The sequence below is a fragment of the Carlito syrichta genome, unplaced genomic scaffold, assembly GCF_000164805.1.
Source record: "Carlito syrichta isolate Samal-C Ts95f unplaced genomic scaffold, Tarsius_syrichta-2.0.1 Scaffold303317, whole genome shotgun sequence".
NCBI classification, from domain to species: domain Eukaryota; kingdom Metazoa; phylum Chordata; class Mammalia; order Primates; family Tarsiidae; genus Carlito; species Carlito syrichta.
In genome coordinates this window covers 706539-724932 of record NW_007247413.1, presented here as the reverse complement: position 1 = coordinate 724932, position 18394 = coordinate 706539, and positions in this window count along the sequence as shown.

Genomic DNA, 18394 nt, shown 5'->3' with positions numbered 1-18394 from the left:
AGATGCTACATTCTGAAAAAACATTTATTTTCAGATAAAAAAATATGAGTTAACTTAGAATTTACTTTTTAAAAAGTCTAAAAGTAGTATGCATGTTAAATTTCATAACAGGTTTCCGTAAACTCCCACTTACAATTTTAAGCAGCTGCTATATCAGAGGTAAAGTTTTAATTTCTTGAAAAATAATACCCAATGAAAGAAATACTATTTTTTTAAATTTACTTTTTCTTTTTTGAGTCCTATATCTCAAGACTTGCAGCTAGGCTGGAGTTGACAAGTACAGCACACTGTTAATTAAAGTTATACTGAATACAAAGATTAGAACTAAAAGTAGATGCTTTGTGAAAAGCATTGGCCTTTGCTTTCCATTTTACACTTCCCTTAGAGAAAAATAGCACACCATTATTAGAGTGAGTCTCTACTCACAAATGTCACTGATCCATCAGTTGGTACATTTGAAGAAAAATAAAGCTGCTTTCAACTAACAGCAGCTCAGATTGAACCGTGAACCTTTTTCTAATGTTAACAAAGCCAGGAGGAAATATAAATAGGATTATCTTAGGTAATTTTCCTTTAAAAATTGCCTGTGATTCTTTCAATTACCAGTGTCTTACCCTGCATGCTGATTATCCCACTTTTCTTTTTCCCATCTCAGGATGCTACTGAACTCCTCCAAAGTGTTTTGAATCTTATGAGATGCACAGTTACATTCGACTTTTCTGCATTGTGCCTAAAAATTCCCTAGGAATGCTGTGGCTGGTTTTGGCTGAGCAACTTTCACTTTGTGTTATTACCTGTCTGGACAATGTACAGAACTTGGAGAGACTACTCTAAGCCACTAAACATGCCTTATTAATCAATACATCAGATTCTTAGGGCATAAAACATGAAAACAACACCCTGGAATGATAAAGATTATTTCTAAATTAAGGAAAAGAAAGTTTTAGCAATACAAAAGATAAAGGGCAAGGATAAGCCGGGCTCGGTGGCTCAACTTGTAATCCCACACCTTGGGAGGCTGAGGTGAGTGAATTGCCTGAGCCCGTGGGTTCGAGACCCGCCTGGGCAACTTGGCGAGACGTCATCTCTACAATAAATCACAAATTAGCCAGGCGTGGTAGTGCACGCCTGTAGTTCCAGCTACTTGGAAGGCTGAGGCAGAAGGATCGCCAGAGCCCAGCAGTTCGAGGCTGCAGTGACTGGGAGCAGCCACTGCACTCCAGTCTGGGTGACAGAGTGAGACTCCAACTCAAAAAAAAAAGGGCAAGGATAATTAAAACCAGCAGCTTTCAGGCAACAGTTGGACTTAATCCACTCCTACACAGATTTCTCCAAATGGCTCCAAAGTCACTAGTATGATTGTATCAATTAGCTATTGCATAATAACCTCAACCTTCAGTTGTTTGAAATGTTGTCACTGTTTGTTTATCACATAGTTCAACCAGTCAGTAAGTGGACAGAGTTCAGAGAGGAGTCCTGGTCTTGTCTGGGCTACCCATGCAACTGCAGAACTCCTGAGAGACTATTTCTACAGCTTGGCTGGCTGTTGGTTGGGGCTCCTTGGTCCTCCCATGTGGGTTTTCTCATTCCCCCAGCAGGCAAGGCCAGGTTTGTCACATGGAGATGTTCAGAGAGAGAAAAAGAAAGATCAGACATGTTGTGCTGAGGTGTCTGCTCATATGGGTGCCTTGCCAATTCCACCACATTCTGTTGACCAAAGCAAGTCCTAAGACTCACTACATTTAAGGGATGGAGAAATAAACTTTACCCCTCTCTGTCTGTATCTATAGCCTCTAAAAATTTGAAGTCTGATTGAAGAATTGAAGTCATCTTTGCAATCAATGCATTGTAATGATATTGTGCTTTTTAAACAATTTGCAACAAAGTCCTTTAGATTTTCTAAACTGTTGAATATCACCTGATACTGTGACAGTTCCATTGAGCTATTTATTAAAGCTATCAATAAAATAACACCCAAGATTCTATTTGTTTCTATAATGCTAGGATTTCTGGATAACTTAAAGCAAAGAGCCATCCGATGGGGCTAGAATTTGTTTAAGACTATTAGAAATACATAGTGTAAAGGAATAATTTCAATGGGTAATGAGTATTTTTCAGACATCTACTATATGGCTAGTATTGTTATATAATCTATTGGGTTCAAATGGAGTAAAAGTAAATTGTCCTGCCCACAAGGGAGTTATATTCATTTTGAAAGCATGAAGTTATGTAAATATAAAATCATTAGTCAAATAATAAATAAAAGAAATATATTTGATCTCCTTCTATGTTTATATAAAGTTAAAGTTATCCCCTGTAACAGTCCTACTGTTCATGATACAATTTACTCAATAATGTGGTGGGATAGAAGGCAAACAAAAAATACAAAAGGAATTAGGAGAAAGACAACAAAGTAAGTATTTTCAGGGGAAATTACATTGAAGAGGTGAGATTTGAATGGGCCTTCAAGGGACCTGGTAGTTGTGCCAGTTATTAAATTAGTGTTTCTCTGTTCCAAGTTCAATCTTCTACACTCTGCTGGAAGGTGTTAGAGTTAATAATGCTACAAACCCATTTTTTTCTTTCAGTTGGCTCCCTGTTAGGTTTTGCCCATAGTGGGCATAGAGGAAGACTAGAAAGCTTAAGAAATTTCTTCTGGGAGACTTCAGCCTAAGAATGGCAGGGATTAGTTGATCAGCCTTTGCTCTGCAGGTTAGCACTGTTCACCCCGACCCTCTACTGACAAAACACAGGACCCTCTTGGAGATGAGACAGGCCACATATACAGAAGGAGATTCCAGCAAATTAAGAACAGGAGTAGCCCTGAGACGATTAAAGGAAATGATTATATAACTGGTCTTATTTAACTAGAAGGCATTTATTGAAAAATATGCATGGATATGAAGGCAAATGATCTTGGAAATTCAGGCAGGTTTGCTGCCTTGACAAACTCTGTCACAGTAAAGACATGTTGAAAACTTCAGTTCTTGTATTAAAGAATATCACAAACAAGTCACCATTCCTATTTTAAAAGACAGACTGGTTATAATGGATGATTCTTTAATGCTTGCTTAAATTTAAATTGCTCTTCATATTAGTCTACTTTTATTCATCTAAAAAGTAATTTTTGCAAGTAAGTCTATTATAATCCATATTTTGAATTTCACTGGAATGAGATGAATGGTATAGTGAGGCTCACAGGCAACCCATGCAGCCACCGAAAACGAGGAGAACTGGGTTGCCTATGACCTGTCAGGTTTTCCAAGACTCACCTTCAAGAATGTAGCACAACTGCAAAATGCCAAAGACAGATGTCTATTTTTCAGAAGTAACAGGCAATAATGAAGACAAATGAGATCTCTCTTCTTTTAAAAAAAAATGGAAAGCTGTGCAGGGCCGCAGTCAGACCCAGGGTCAGCACAGTGCCAGGCACGTAAGAAGAATGGCTAACACATATTTACCACTTATTAGGGTCTACGCAATATGCCAAGTACATGGTGTGGTCTATTTAACTGAGTCCTCATAACTTTATGAGAGAGGTATATACATCATTGTCCCCATACCACAGATGAGGGAAAAGAGGCTTTGAGATTTAGCAACAACTGTATCCAAAACCATCCTTAACTAATATGCTTCACCTAGAAAGACCTGAAAGACTCAAAAATTAGTGGAATGAATCTGCTTAGAAAGAGAAGTCCTGTCATCCACCTACATAGAGTATATTTAATATTATCTGCTATAGAGAGTGAGCATACCACCGGCCCAATTCTACTTAAAAACAAGCCAAAAAGTAATGCTTATAATAAAATGGCTTTCAACATCAATTAAAGTCCTGTAACTTGGTGGGCACAGGCTGTTAGAAGAGTAAGTACACTGCCCTAGCTTTTATAAGCAGCCCCACCCAAGAAATTGTACATCATTTGGATTTTGAGAATCATACTTTAATACTTTTGGAAAAGCCTTACTATTTGTCACAAAAAGAAAAAAAAAATGAGTTTTACTTTGCTTCTTACAATTAACCACCTATAGGATTATTCTCTTTAATTGGAACTGTTTATCTCATAATTCAGGCAAGCTAAAATCAAAACATGTCTACACATGGGATATAGCCCTCAAACACGTATTCACCCGCACATGCCCACGCATAAACCCAATACACACAGACTCCTGGAGTGTGGGGACTAAGAAGGACAATTCAGATGCTTGAGTCCAGTTCCTTCAGGCATACTTGTTTCAGTGAGCTTACAGCACGGGACTGATATTCAGTGGTGTCCACCAGTTTGAACACACCTGTTGAAATTCTAATAAGATTCAAAGACATCTGATAAATGACCATAGTCATGGCCTCTCATCTCTCAGAGTCTTTAACTCCACTTCTGCAGCCAAGTCGCCCTGTTCTGACCCCAAGACACCTGGGGACCTTCACCTGACTCAGCAACCAAAGAGTGAACCTGAGGGAAGTAGGAAACTTCTGGAACACTCCTGCTTGTATAGTGATATATATATATATTTTTTTTTTCATTTGTATCGAGTTATGGGGCACATGTGAGAATTTTCTACTTTAAATTGCATGCAAGTGAGTTTTAGGCTTCTAGTGAACCCTCTCTCTCTTCGTTAGGGGGCCTGCACCCAGTGTGTGATTGTGTGCACCATATCCTTCCTTCCTCCCTCTTTTAGCCATGTCCAGCATCTGTTGTTCCCACTTTGTTCTCATGTGACAAGTGATTAGGGCCCACTTAGAAATGGGAACATGAGGTATTCACTTCTTTGTCCCCTTGATGGCCACTTGGTATGATGGTCTCCAGCTGCATCCATGTCACTGTGAAGGACATGATTTTCAATGTCACCCCTGACTAAGGCCCAACTAGAATCCAGGGTTTCAGTCTCACAGACAGAATTCTCTCTCATCTGACTGCCTGCCTTTCTTAAATGTTAGTATCTCATCGCAGTTTAAATGGAATTCTTCATCCATGTGGAGCACTAGCGCTGGATATTTAAAGGTGACATCTCCCCTTCCAGCAGAGACTGAATTCTTTCTTACTTTCTTGATGTCTCTGTCTCTGCATCTCTGTGCAGTTTGCAGATGCCACCATAAATCCAGTGCTCTTCTAGTTCACATTTTACTTTTCTCTTTCAGTGTTTTGACTCCCCTTCTAATTTATCCTTTTTTCTTTTTTTTAATTTTTATTTTTTAGCATTTCTCTTTCTTCTTTGTTTCATTTTAGGACAGATTTTTTTTTTTAACCAAACAACCATGTGATGATCTTCAAATTATTTCCCATTGTCACCATTAAATAACTTGCATGTCAAAACCATTTTCCTTTCTGTGTATATGATTTCAAAAATTTATTGAAACTCTAAAAATTTAACAAGCAGTGAATCAAGAAGGATTGATTTGATATATAAAGAGAAAGTTTTGTGTACAGGGCTTAGGGTCTTAGAATTTTGTGTACAGTGCTCAGAAAGTACTTGCAAGACCTCACTATATATTATGAGATGCCTTTATGTGAAATCATGAGTTTTTCAAAAATGATGAGATCTGACTGCATTTCAGTTGGCTCACTTAATTTCCATATCACTCATTACCTCAGTCAGCCAACCTCAATTTTTCCCTTGTCCTTCTCTTAATACCCAACAATGTTATAGTTAAACTTCTTTTGGAAATGGTCAGGTGGAGAAAAAGTAATTCAAGGCTGTTCCTTCTAATGACCTATTTATTTTTAGTCTCGGATCATACAACACCTTTATGCCATATATGCTATTGCAAATTACAGAAGTTACATAAAAAGTAGAGAGAAGTCCAAAGTCTCATGATGATAATGCTTCCTTTTTTTGATCATTACTGTGATCTAGGAACAGGGCTAAGTGCCACATGGGTCTCCCAGTGTTCTATATAGAAAGTCTGGTTTGACACTCTTGCTAGCTCTCTGGAAAGGAACTAGATTACCTCCATTTTGCAGATGGTAAATTGAAGCATCAGGAAGCTAAATAATATTCCCGTGTTCATACTGAAAGCAGTGGAGATATATTAACTTCCAAATCTGAGCCCTTCAATCAATACCCTGTACATCTAATCCCTGCTAAAACCCTGTGAGAGTGTTAGCATTTTGAAATTTTTATAGACAAGGAAACTGAGTTTAGGTGGTTTTATGAGTTGAATTGTGTCCCTCAAAAATGTATTTTTAAGTTTTGATCCCTCTTTCCATCTGTCTGCATGTGACTTTCTTTGGAAACAGGGTCATTGCGGATGTAATTAGTTAAGATAATGTCATACGGGCTTAGTGAGCCCATACGATTGCAGAACTTTCCCAGGGATCTGCCCAGTCCCCTGGGGAAGGGTGTCCATCTCTCATTTTGCATCCCTGACATTTCGTAGAGCTGTCACTTTTGGAGGTAGATGCCAATAAACCAGAGCCCAAGAAAATTACCTTATGGCATTTCTGTGACACAAAAGCTTCAGGTTCATTTCTTAACCGATACCTCTTTCCTAGTGGAATCAGAGGAGTTCGAGAAAGAAAGAGAATCAGGAATTCCTTTCTGTGAATGAAAACAATTCTGTTCTTCAACAAATGAAGGCTGCTAGGGCATAGTGAGCCCTTATTCCAATAAGGTCCATAGACAAGGGAAATATGGACACAGACAAGAGGAGAGTATCATGTGAAGACACAGACACAGAGAGAAGATGGTCGTGAACGACGGAGGCAGCGATTAGAGTGATGCTGTCACAAATCGAAGAAGGCCTGGGGCTGCCAGAAGCTGGAAGAGGCAAGAAAGAATCTTCTTCCAATGTCTTTAGTAGCATGGTCTTCGTTTCGAACTTCTAGCCCCCTGAACTATGAGAGAAGAGAGTTGTTTAACTCCCAAATTTTGTGATACATTATTTCAGCCCTAGAAAACGAAGAGAGTTGGCTAGGATTTTTGCTAAAAGCCACAGTTTAGTAAGCGTCAGCTTCCACATTATTGATATTGATGGGAATAAATGCAACTCTTGGTTTATCCTGAACTTTGCAAAAATGTGGCATTATGCAACTTCTAAGCACCCAACTGCTCCTGCCCACACTGACCTGCAGTCTGTTACCCCTGCACCTAACAACCTCTCACTCAGAAACACCTACACCGTCTGCTCCATATACAAGCTGCACAGGCCACGTTTTCTTGCTCGCTTATCCATTAGGGCTCATCTCGCATACTGGAGGACATGCCTCTATCATTTGCCACTCCTCTATGTCGTTTGTTTGCTTTCCATTGTGCACTCAACAGGTAAGGCTGCTGCTGTTTCCCACATATTTAAAAACAAACTCACAACTTTTGTCTCCACTTTACTTACCAGCCAGTACCCATCTCTGTGTTCTGCTTTGCAGCAAAACAGCTCAAAAGAATGACATGTCTGTCATCTTCACTGATTTGCTTTCTTCTGCCACGCTTCCTTAAAACCATTATCTCATCACTCCATGGAAACTTCTCCATCAGGGCCACCCACAACCTTTGTGTCACTCAAGCCTATGACCACTTCTGCTCACTCATCTAACTTAACTTGTTGTCAAAGTCATGAGACACACAGACAAAAGTTTCTATTCCAAGATACACTTTCTTTGCAGGACTTGCAAAGTCTCAAATAGTCTTAGTTTTCCTCCCATGACTGTAGTTACTCCTTGGCCTCTTTTGCTATGGCCTCCTCTTCTGCCTCTCTGTGTTAAAGTGCCCCAGGACTCACATTTGAATCCTTTTCTCTGCCTGCAATGTTCATTTCCTGATCTTATCTGCATGCCTGTGACTCCTAAATCGATATCTCCATTCTTGACTCCTCTCCTAAACTCAAACTCTAGATTCATCCAACTGTGTCCATCACTGTTTCTTTTGAGTCTACTCTAGACGCAGTAGCCAGAGTGATCCCTTGAAAATGGCAGTCAGTCAGATCATGCCACTGCTCTGCACAAAGCTCCTCAGTGGCTTTCCAGTTGACACAGAGTAAAAGCCAAATCCTAGAGATGGGCTACACAGCCCTCCATTCTCTGAACTCGCCTATCACCATCCCCTCCACCTTCCATTTGCTTGACTCCTGCTCCAGGTCTACCTGCTACTTCTTGGATGTGTCTTCTATTCTCCCCATGAGATCTCTCCTTGGGCTCTTTCCTCTGCCAGGAATGCTCTTTCTTGGATACTTGCTGGGCTAATTTCCAAGCATCCACCAAACTTTCCCTCAGATCTTCCCTGTTCAACAAAACACTCTTCAAGGCTCTTGTAGGAGGAGATTTGTGCCTGTATGTGCCATAACTGGTTAGATGAGTGACCAGAAGTGATCATCCTCTTAAGTGACATGAAGGTTGATGGTGGCCTTGATGGAGAAGTTTCCATGAAGTGATGCATTGGTGTTTTCCTGGACACACTGTTGGATGCTGACAGCTGCCTCCCAACCCTGTCTCCACCCCACTCGCCCCCACCCCATTTCCTGTCTCAAGCTTCCGTTTTTCCATAACCAATTTAATGTAATTTAATTAGTTACAATGTTCTATTTTTTGTTTCCCTTCTTCTTGTGCTAGAGCAGCGGTCCTCAAACTTTTAAAACAGGGGACCAGTTCACTGTCCCTCAGACTGTTGGAGGGGCGGACTATAGTTTAAAAAAAAAAACTATGAACAAATTCCTATGCACACTGCACATATCTTATTTTGAAGTGAAAAAGCAAAACGGGAACATTTCAATATTTAAAGTGAAGAACAAATAAAGTTAAACCAACAAACTTATCAGTATTTCAATGGGAACTATGGGCCTGCTTTTGGCTAATGAGATGGTTAATGTCCGGTTCCATATTTGTCACTGCTAGTCGTAACAAGTGATGCAAGTGTGCATCAGTTAGTCTAGATCTGGTTAGAGATTTCAGATGTTTCATTCTGGAAAAAGTCTGTTCACAGACATAAGTGCTGCCAAAGATGGTTGCCATTTTGAGTGCATGGTTCCTGAGATTACTGAGAGGAGGAGTCGAGAGACAGAGAGAAGGAGGGGAGTCGGAGAGTGCGACGCACATTCCAAACATGCGCACTGTGGGCCGGACAAGTCGGCTGCTAGGCAGGACAGGCAGTGGTGGCAAAAACACCCGGTGGGCCGGACAAATGTCCTCGGCGGGACGCATGTGGCCCGTGGGCCGTAGTTTGAGGACCCCGTGCTAGACCGTGAACTTTCCAAAAGCAGTGTTCCTGAACTTTTTTTCCCATTGATATCCCAGTAAATGCCCAGAGTTTGGCATATGCTAACTGCTCAGAATACATTTGTTGAATTAAGGAATTATGATCAGGGAGATCTTCATCACTGGACATTAGTACTGAAATTAGGATGCTTTTTATGGTTCATATAAAAGAATAAAGACTCTTCTAAGAAATGTTGGCATTTCCAGAAGATATGTCCCTATTTTTATATTACTTAGATGAAAATAATTATTGAAAAAAGTCATATAACAATTGTGAATTTTTTCATAAATAGTTATTAACTTATACTGTTCTTTGGATTCTCTCAAAATGAATAAAAGTTTTTCTTTTAGGTCACTTGTCTGTTCTTCAGTAAAAAGTAAAAAGCCAGCTATTCTGTTTTGTGCGCTATATTCCTTACTGCAGTTCACAGCACAATCAATAGCGATTTACATTAATGCACAACTTATTGCCTCTACCCAATGAGCCTCCTCAAAATTCCTCTGAATAAATTGGAAAAATAGTCATAAATGTTCAGCAAGTCTCAAACCATAATTGGATAGCTGTGCCCCCAACTGGTAAAAAATTGTAAAGGTGCTGAGTGTAATTTTATTTATTGATTTCCTTCATTTCAGAGTTGGTGAAGGGCAATAAGAGGAACAGTTAAATCAGAAAGCTGAAATGTTGTGATTTATTAATAGAAAGAATGTGTCACGTCTGTCTGCACACCTACAAAATTGCTTATTTGTCCTTAATGTATTTTCAGACAGAGTTTTTATTTGGGAAGCCCAAATGACCACTGGGCTACTTTTCTCCTTCAAATCCTTCAGTGAGAAAAGTTTCATTTATTTTATATATTGTGCCTCATGGTAAGTTATTTATGATATGATCAGGTAATTGAAAGTATCATGATCTTCTCCTATCTTTATTCTCATAGGTTTTAATTTATCAGGTAGAACAATTTGACTGAATTGATTGGCAGGAAAAGAACATTCGATTTTGGTTTACAGGTGCAGCATGAGACATCCACAAAAGCATCCAGGAAGTTATTTTTTTCTGAGAGTATGCAAAATTTTCTTTTTCTGCATTTTCTTTCTTTCTTTCTTTTTTTTTTTTTTTGAGTTGGAGTCTCACTCTGTCACCCAGACTGGAGTGCAGTGGCCACTCCCGGCCACCACCGCAGCCTCGCCCTGCTGGGCTCTGGCAATCCTTCCGCCTCAGCCTTCCAACTAGCTGGAACTACAAGCACGCGCTACCATGCCCGGCTGATTTTTGATTTATTGTAGAGATGAGGTCTCGCCAAGTTGCCCAGGCAGGTCTCAAATCCGCGGGCTCAGGCATTTTCAAGCTAGAGATAGATATATGTTTATATGTTTTTCTCAGTAACTTGTTTTATGAGATTTGTTGGAATTTTATATAACCCTAGATTTAGAATATCAGATCCTATGGAAAATCTGAATGTATAGAATATTAGAAATTTGTAGAATTTTTAGAAATTTAAAACAAAGTCAGCCAGTAGTGAAAATCAAAGTCAAGATGACCCTAGATAATGAAATCACATCATACTTCTATCCAAGGATACAGTCAGATCAGTTTTAATTTGGGGCCTCTAAATCAACCGTTAGGTTTATTTTTAAAGAAAATATATCTCTTTGCCAACTTGCCCTCTGCAGAGTTTACTTGTACCTGGACATTGCAATGATATTATTTCAATTAATTTTAAAATATAATTAAAGTATTAGAAGTGATGGCTGCAGCTCTTGGCAGCAGGAATAGTTCCCTAGACTGCACCCATTTGATAGTAGCAGAATTGACACTTCAATACAATGAAGTCTCTCTTGATCCATTTGGGCTGCTATAACAAAATACCATACACTAGGTGGCTTATAAACCATGGAAATTTATTGCTCATAGTTCTGAAGGCTGAAAGTCCTAGATCAAGGCAATGGCAGAGTCAGTGTCTGATGACAGCTTACTTTCTGGTTCATAGGATTGGCACCTTCCTACTGTGTCCTCACATGATAGAAGGGGCAAGGCTACTCTCAAGGTCGCTTTCATAAGGGCACTAATGCCATTTATGAAGGATCTACTCTTATGACCTAATCACTTCTTAAAGACTCTACTTCCTGATACCATTACATTGGGGATTAGGTTTTTTTATCACACGAATTTGAGAGAGAAACGAACATTCAGACTATAGCACTTAGGAATGCATTGGATATAAATATTATTCATATAGTCAACAGTGTGAGTTTGAAGACATCTAAATTAGCAATAACCTCCTGACACCTAATGATATTCCCACTTTTAAAGCATTCCATTAGACAGACTTTATCTGTCACTTACATGATTGTCATCATATAACTAAACAGCATACTGTGTGTTCTGTCTGTCTCTCATGGAGAGCTAGAAAAAAAATATGAATTTGATGGTTTTAAGGTAAAAACTGGAAAGATACTTGAAATATCACCCAAGCAGCAAATGTGCTCTTGGACTTTTCCATTAGGAGAAAATTGAAAAATATAATGCACAATTTGATTAACATGGCAAAATATTTTTTGCAAGTGGTAAAATGTTTGAATTATGTTTAATTTAGAAAACAGTGCTATTTTATTAATTTTAAATATTTGGAGTAAATATAAATGTGGCTTGAGAGACTTTAAAGGATAAATGTTTGCATGTGTAAAATAGAAAAGGCAGAGAGAGAAAGAGTACACTCCTAAGAATATTATAAAAAAAAATAGAATGAAGTAGGATACTGGCATTGAGAGATCTGCCTATCTATAGAAGATAAAAGAGAAAATAAACTCTAGGATACCATAAGAAAGAAAATTCTAGGGAATATTTTCTGTGTAGTTGGATTTGATTTCTTCTCCTTGTGCCACAACAAAAATTCACTCAGAAGCAACACAATAAGGAAGAAGATGAACGATGTCCCTGGTGGGCTAGTACCCACTCTGCCTCCTGAACCCGCCCCCTAACAAGCCACATATCTCAGGGAAGGCCAGATACTATACTTATCTGTTCTTTATCTCATAGCAAAACAAGAGAGTAGACCGTTGTACTTATTTTATTACTTTTAAATTTGAATGCTTGTTGTAAACTGAGTCTCTAGAAATCAAATGTATATAGAGGGAGAAACACATTTGACTCTTCACCAGTGTAAGCAAATCAGTGATAATTTTTTCTCATCGAAGTTTTCCATTGCAGAAAAAAGAATATGCAGTAGAGAGGAGAAAGAAATGCATGGTTTTAATGGAAACACACTTCTACACACTGTTTCCTTTGGATTGTTACACCTTCCTGAATTAACCCAGAAGTTGAAGACCTGAAAGTTAGCTGCTGTTTGCCAGGTCATGGCACAGTCTTTACAGCAAGGTGCACTCAACTGTAGGGTCCTTTAAACAAGAGGCAGATGTGGAGTCTGTTAGACAAGAGATGGATGCCCTTAGGCTCAGCTTTTCTCACTTGTGTTTGTTTGTACAACCCACTTTTGCAAAATACAACTACAAATCTGAATCTTATTAGAGAGTTAAGTTATGAAGTATTTGTGTGTTTTTGATAAATAACATAAGATTTTATTATCGGTATCAAGCTCCATAGAGCTTGATAAAACTAACCTGCAAATATTGGTTCACTGACACTTTTGCCAGAGACACATGTTCTTTAAAGAGGCGCTGTTAGCAAGGCGCCCTCATTCCCATTGCTTGGTGACCGTTCTAGCCAGAAGACTGCTCATTTTTTTTATTTAATCACCACTCTTGGCCTCCTTAGTGGCTTCTTCAACTGATGCAAATTCTGACTTCATTTAGACTTAGAGCTATTGCTCTTTTAAAAGCTGTTCTTATCTTTTTAGACTTGAGTTCAAATCCTCTAATAGCTAAAATCAATCGAGCTATTATGTATTAAGTAACTATGATATAAAGACAAAGTGCTAGGGATTACAAAGATAAACAGGGATGAGTGAAATAGAAACCCTGTGCTAAGGCCACTTGTGATTTTTTCAAGAGTATCAGTTAGCAACTGCTGTGTTGTAAACTGTACCAAAAACCAGTGCCTTCAAACAATATGCATGTATGATGATTCATGAGTCTTTTTGCCAGGACAGTATTTCTTGTATCTACTGGCATCACTCATGTAAGTGGGCCAGGCAGGCAGTTGATGAGTTTGTTGACTCTACCACATGTGCTGGAGGATGGTCAACCATAGTCTACGTTAGCCTTAGCTCAATAGCTGGGCTTTCCTCTGTGTGGTCTCACACCTTCTAGCAGGCCAGCCTAGGAAGGGGAACACGGAAAAGAATTAATACACACAATGTCTCTTGGGTCTGAACTCATGGAGAAGACACACTGACATTTTTTTGCCACATTTTATTGGTCAAAGCAAGTCATGAATTTGGGTCAGATTCGGGGATGGGGGAATGGACTCTACCAGTTAACTGGAGAAGTTGTAGTATCATATTGCAAAGGGCAAGGAAGAGGAAGGTGTCCACCAAGGCCAAGAGTGCTCTCCGTCTATCACCAAGAAAGCAAGGTAAGTCAAAGCAATTACATTACAAGGTCAGGAAAAATACTACACATTACATACACCAGACCCTTGACATTTAGGATTCAAGATTTTAAGTTTTTATCATTTGAATGCTCCCAAAACACATGACAGTTTGTCATTTGTTGAGAAATACTTCTTTATTTGACAATGCCTTTTTTATTTGTCTTCCCCAACGAAACCTAAGCTCCATGAGGGATGTTGTTTGTCATACCCATTACTGCATCCTAAGTGTCCACAAAGTACCCAGCACAAAGTAGGTGCTCAGTAAATGCTTGCTGAATTAATAAATTCATATATAAACAGTCTGAAGAGATTATTTATGTTTTTAATTATAATTTATATTGCAAACTTCCCTCCTTTTTAAAATGGGGATAATTTCAGTACTATATCATAGGATAGTCACGAAGATAATAAGAGCTAATATCTATAAAGCACTTGAAACAAAGGGCAATGGGAAGATTGAAAATGCTACGTATGTGTTTGTTGGTGTATAATGCACAAAAATCACTTTTATAATATTTCATTTTAAATGTTACATGGGAGATTACTTACTGAATACTGTAAGTAGAATCTGGGGATTTGCGAACTTCTCAGAGCACTCGCTCAAGTATATATTCCACAAGCTAATATGGAGGGTTCAAGAGAGGGAGAGATTAGGGAAAGAATGAGGAGAAGCTTTTCATGAGAAGCACTGTGTCTGAGATGAATGTTTGAAGGAGAAGTAGAATTTCCTTTACTAAATGGGGTGGGATTTTCAGGAAAAGGGAGCATGATGAGGAGAAACATGATAGGTGACAGAATGGGCACTAGCAGATGGGCATGGGGCCTGACTTGGGAATATATTGGGAGAGTAATGAGAGGCAAATTTGGGCAGGTTGACAGAGTCCTCCATGAAAGGGTCTTTGTACTGGCCTTTGAGATTCTGTAGTCAAGGAATACCCAGTCAAAATCTTTTCAGGAAGAATTATTTATGTACTTTGATAGAAAAAATCATTTAGCAGCAGCGTCTAGACTGATTGAAAAATCATAGATGGTTGAGAGAGGAACTGGGAGAAGAGTGTGCATGTTTAATTGTTAAAGTTGTTTGAAGTCTTGAATGAAATGAGTGTGATGACTGAAAAGGGAAGGAAAGGTGTGAGTTGCCTTTGGTATTTGACGAAATGGGGAAAAGGCAAAAAAGAAATGAGATGTCCACAACCTGCAGTGTCCAACTGGGAGGCATCCAGGGACATTAAGTCAAATTGAGAGGTTAGAAAAAAAGAATCTTTGAGACTAGCAAAGTTGATGAACACAGATTGGAATATGAAGATATAAATAAGGAAAAGACAACAGAATCTACCTAGACAACTTTAAGAGACAATAAGGAATATGAGTTTAGAGCTCAGAAAGCAGTATTTTGTATGTATCCTCAGAGAAAAAAAAGGTTAATCTTGGGGTATGGTGGTGGTCTCTGAGGAAGATGAAAATTATTTCAAGGACAGGTCTGAGAAAGTATAGTTATTTAGAGTATAGAAGGAGGAGAACACACTCTTTCATAACAAATTCCTCTCTATATTTACCCTAGCTTAATAAATAGTTGTGATTGATTTGTGATATATTGTGCAGAAGATCTCAGATAACCTTGCACAAGGTTAGAAATATTCATAATAATTTATATTTTAGATCCATAAATATTGACCATTCATCAGAACAAAAATAATATAACTAGATTTGGGGAATATACCTTATATTATTTGTTTGTGCTCTATTTTCTTGAAATAAGTAACACCTATCTAGAATTATAGTGAAGGTGCCAGCGAAACAAGAAGTGTGTTTAGGAAATGATTAATGGTGTGTTATTGGCAGAAAGTGCTAGTTGGAAACATTGGTGGTGCTGTTGATTATTATTTAATGTTTTGTGGCCAATTGCTGAATAATTGACACTGATGAGAAGGTGACTCTGAATTGATTTTATGTTGTTTGGAATGGATTGTGGAAATGTCAATAACCACAGCACCTTATTAAGTGCACCATACAAAGAAGGAAATATTCCAAGTAAAGCTTTCTCTAAAGAGTTGTTAGTGATTAAGTATGCTATTTCCTTATAAAAATTATAGGAATTATTATTCTCAGTTTACAGAGAATAGAAGCATAACACTTTTTCTTAAGACATTTTTAGTTAGTAACAGAATTAGAAATGGAATTCAATATAACCTTGTTTCAGAGGAAAAGTATGATTATGCTTTACAACTTGTGTCATATAAAAAATGAGATGTATGTAGTTTTAAGGGCTGTATTTTATTAATGAATTTTTCTTTAAAATTAATTGGAGTTATTTTGAAAAGAATCTGCATTTCAATATGAAAGTGGTATTGTAAAGGAAATATGGAATTGATTTTATTTCATTCGTATTTTTATTTACTAAGACAATTAGAACGTGCCAATGATTGTCCTAACAGTAATACAAACAATATGGAGCAAAGATGCAAGTGGAAAAACATACATCTTAATTTGTTCTGGGTTATTATAGTGTACCTCGTCCCTTATCCTATTTTTTTAGGTAACCTATACCACATGTGTACTCTGTTCAACAGCTGGTGATTTTGTTACCATCTAGAACAGTGTTTTTCAAATTGTAAGTCTTGAAAGAGACAGATGAAACATAGTTCCACTTTGTGATCTGTCACCAGCATTTTAAAAAGGAAATAATAGGATAGGATGGGATAGAATTAAAAAATGCCAAGTGCGTCTTTTGCATAATGTGACGAAGTATTGTTTTATAGAGCATTTGTTGCATGTTTGGTTTGCATACATATGTATATGTGTGCTGGGTTGAAATGTTACATGTATTTTATTTTTGATCAAGTGAGTGGGGGCACTGCTGATCTGTTCAGAGATTTACCTGGCAAATTATTCCTCTACCACAAATTTGTTTTTCATTAATTAATCAAATATTTATTAAGTGCCTGCTATGTCTGTGAAAACTAACCACAAAACAATATAATTTACCCCCTACTATAAATGAGTTGACACTTAGGGTAAGCTATGTTCCAAATAAAAAGAAAACTGGCAAAATGAAAATGTCCTGGGGCATTGTTGTTCAGTACTAACTTTCAGTTTCCTTTATATCTTGGACCTATATACTATTATAATTTACTTTCATGTCAGAAATGTTTCTGAATGTTTTTATGTTGTAAAAGTAATGTTTTTAAACAGTGGAAAAAAAAGTTCACTGAAGCTGCTCTCTTAACATGTCTGTTTTGCAACAACAGGATAGTTTTTATATGAAGAGTTTGAAAACCGTCTTTCATATTCACCTTTAATAAAGGTTAATTTCAATTAAAAAATGTTTTACAGCAATTACTAAGTGCCAGACAGCATGTAAACTACTCAGGGAAGAAATGATGAAGATACGATGTGTGCTCTAATAGTGGACACTGAAATATTTGAAATTTCATGTGTGTATGTATGTGTGTATTTCACTTTGGTACATGTGGAATAAAGAGAAGGCTCCTAGCAGCCAGGGGAAAATTAGCTAGTATATAGAGTCACTTTGTTACAGTCGTGCTGATCCGTGTTTGAAGAAATGACTGACTTGAGAAGATAGAAAGCAAGGACGCTGAGAATAGAGGCTGCCAACATCAAGAAAAGCTGTGGGGTCTCCTGTTGGACTCCAGGTAATTAATTCTGCTTCCTAGACAGGTGAGATTTGTGGAAACTCTTGGATAAGATGTCTTGGCTATGAATATGAAATAGAAAAAAGACACTTACATCACTCTACATCTTACTCTCAAGTTCTTTAAAATCACTTTCGATTTTGTTGTCTTGAGTGGAAGGATAAAATGGGGCATGAGAAATGTTGATAAATGCTCGTCTCGTTAGATCCTGTCACTCCACAGACACTATTAGACAGCCTCCAGTTCCAGCCTAGATCATTGTTGTGATGACCTTGCAGACAAGCCTGCATTTCCTTTGCTGTCTGCCAGACTGATTTTGTATTTAAAACAGCTTAAGTATTCTACCCATATTTCCTCCGTCATGCACAATCTGTCCTTTAATAGTAGCCTTCTGCTTTCTTGTGGAAGACCTGCTGAAATGCTTTTATGCATGAAAAACAGATGCCCCAACTTTTCCTCTCAACATCATTATTGTGCTTAGCAAAGTACACTTAACTTTCTCAAAGTAAACTCAAGGTGCTTGTGGATAAACAAAATACCCCAATACAGGAAGAAGCACTTATTTCAAGCTAAGTCAGTATGTTCAAATACAAGCTTTTCTTGAGATTGGCAAACTGTATAGACCATCTATTTCTATAAATAATTAATTATATAATGTGTATCATGCCATCTATATAATTCTGATTTAATGTAATTGAGGGGCAAAGTCTGATTGCAAACCCAAGAAGCTGAATCTGAGGTCAGTAATACATTTTCAAATAAAAGTTCAAAATTAGCCGGGCTTGGTGGCTCAGCCTGTAATCCCCCGCCTTTGGGAGGCTGAGGTGAGTGGATTGCCTGAGCCCGTGGGTTCGAGACCCGCCTGGACAGCGAGACCTCATCTCTACAATAAATCAAAAAAAAAAAAAAAATCAGCTGGGCGTGGTAGCGCGCGCCTGTAATTCCGGCTACTTGGAAGGCCGAGGCGGAAGGATCGCCGGAGCCCAGCGGGTCGAGGCTGCAGTGGCCGG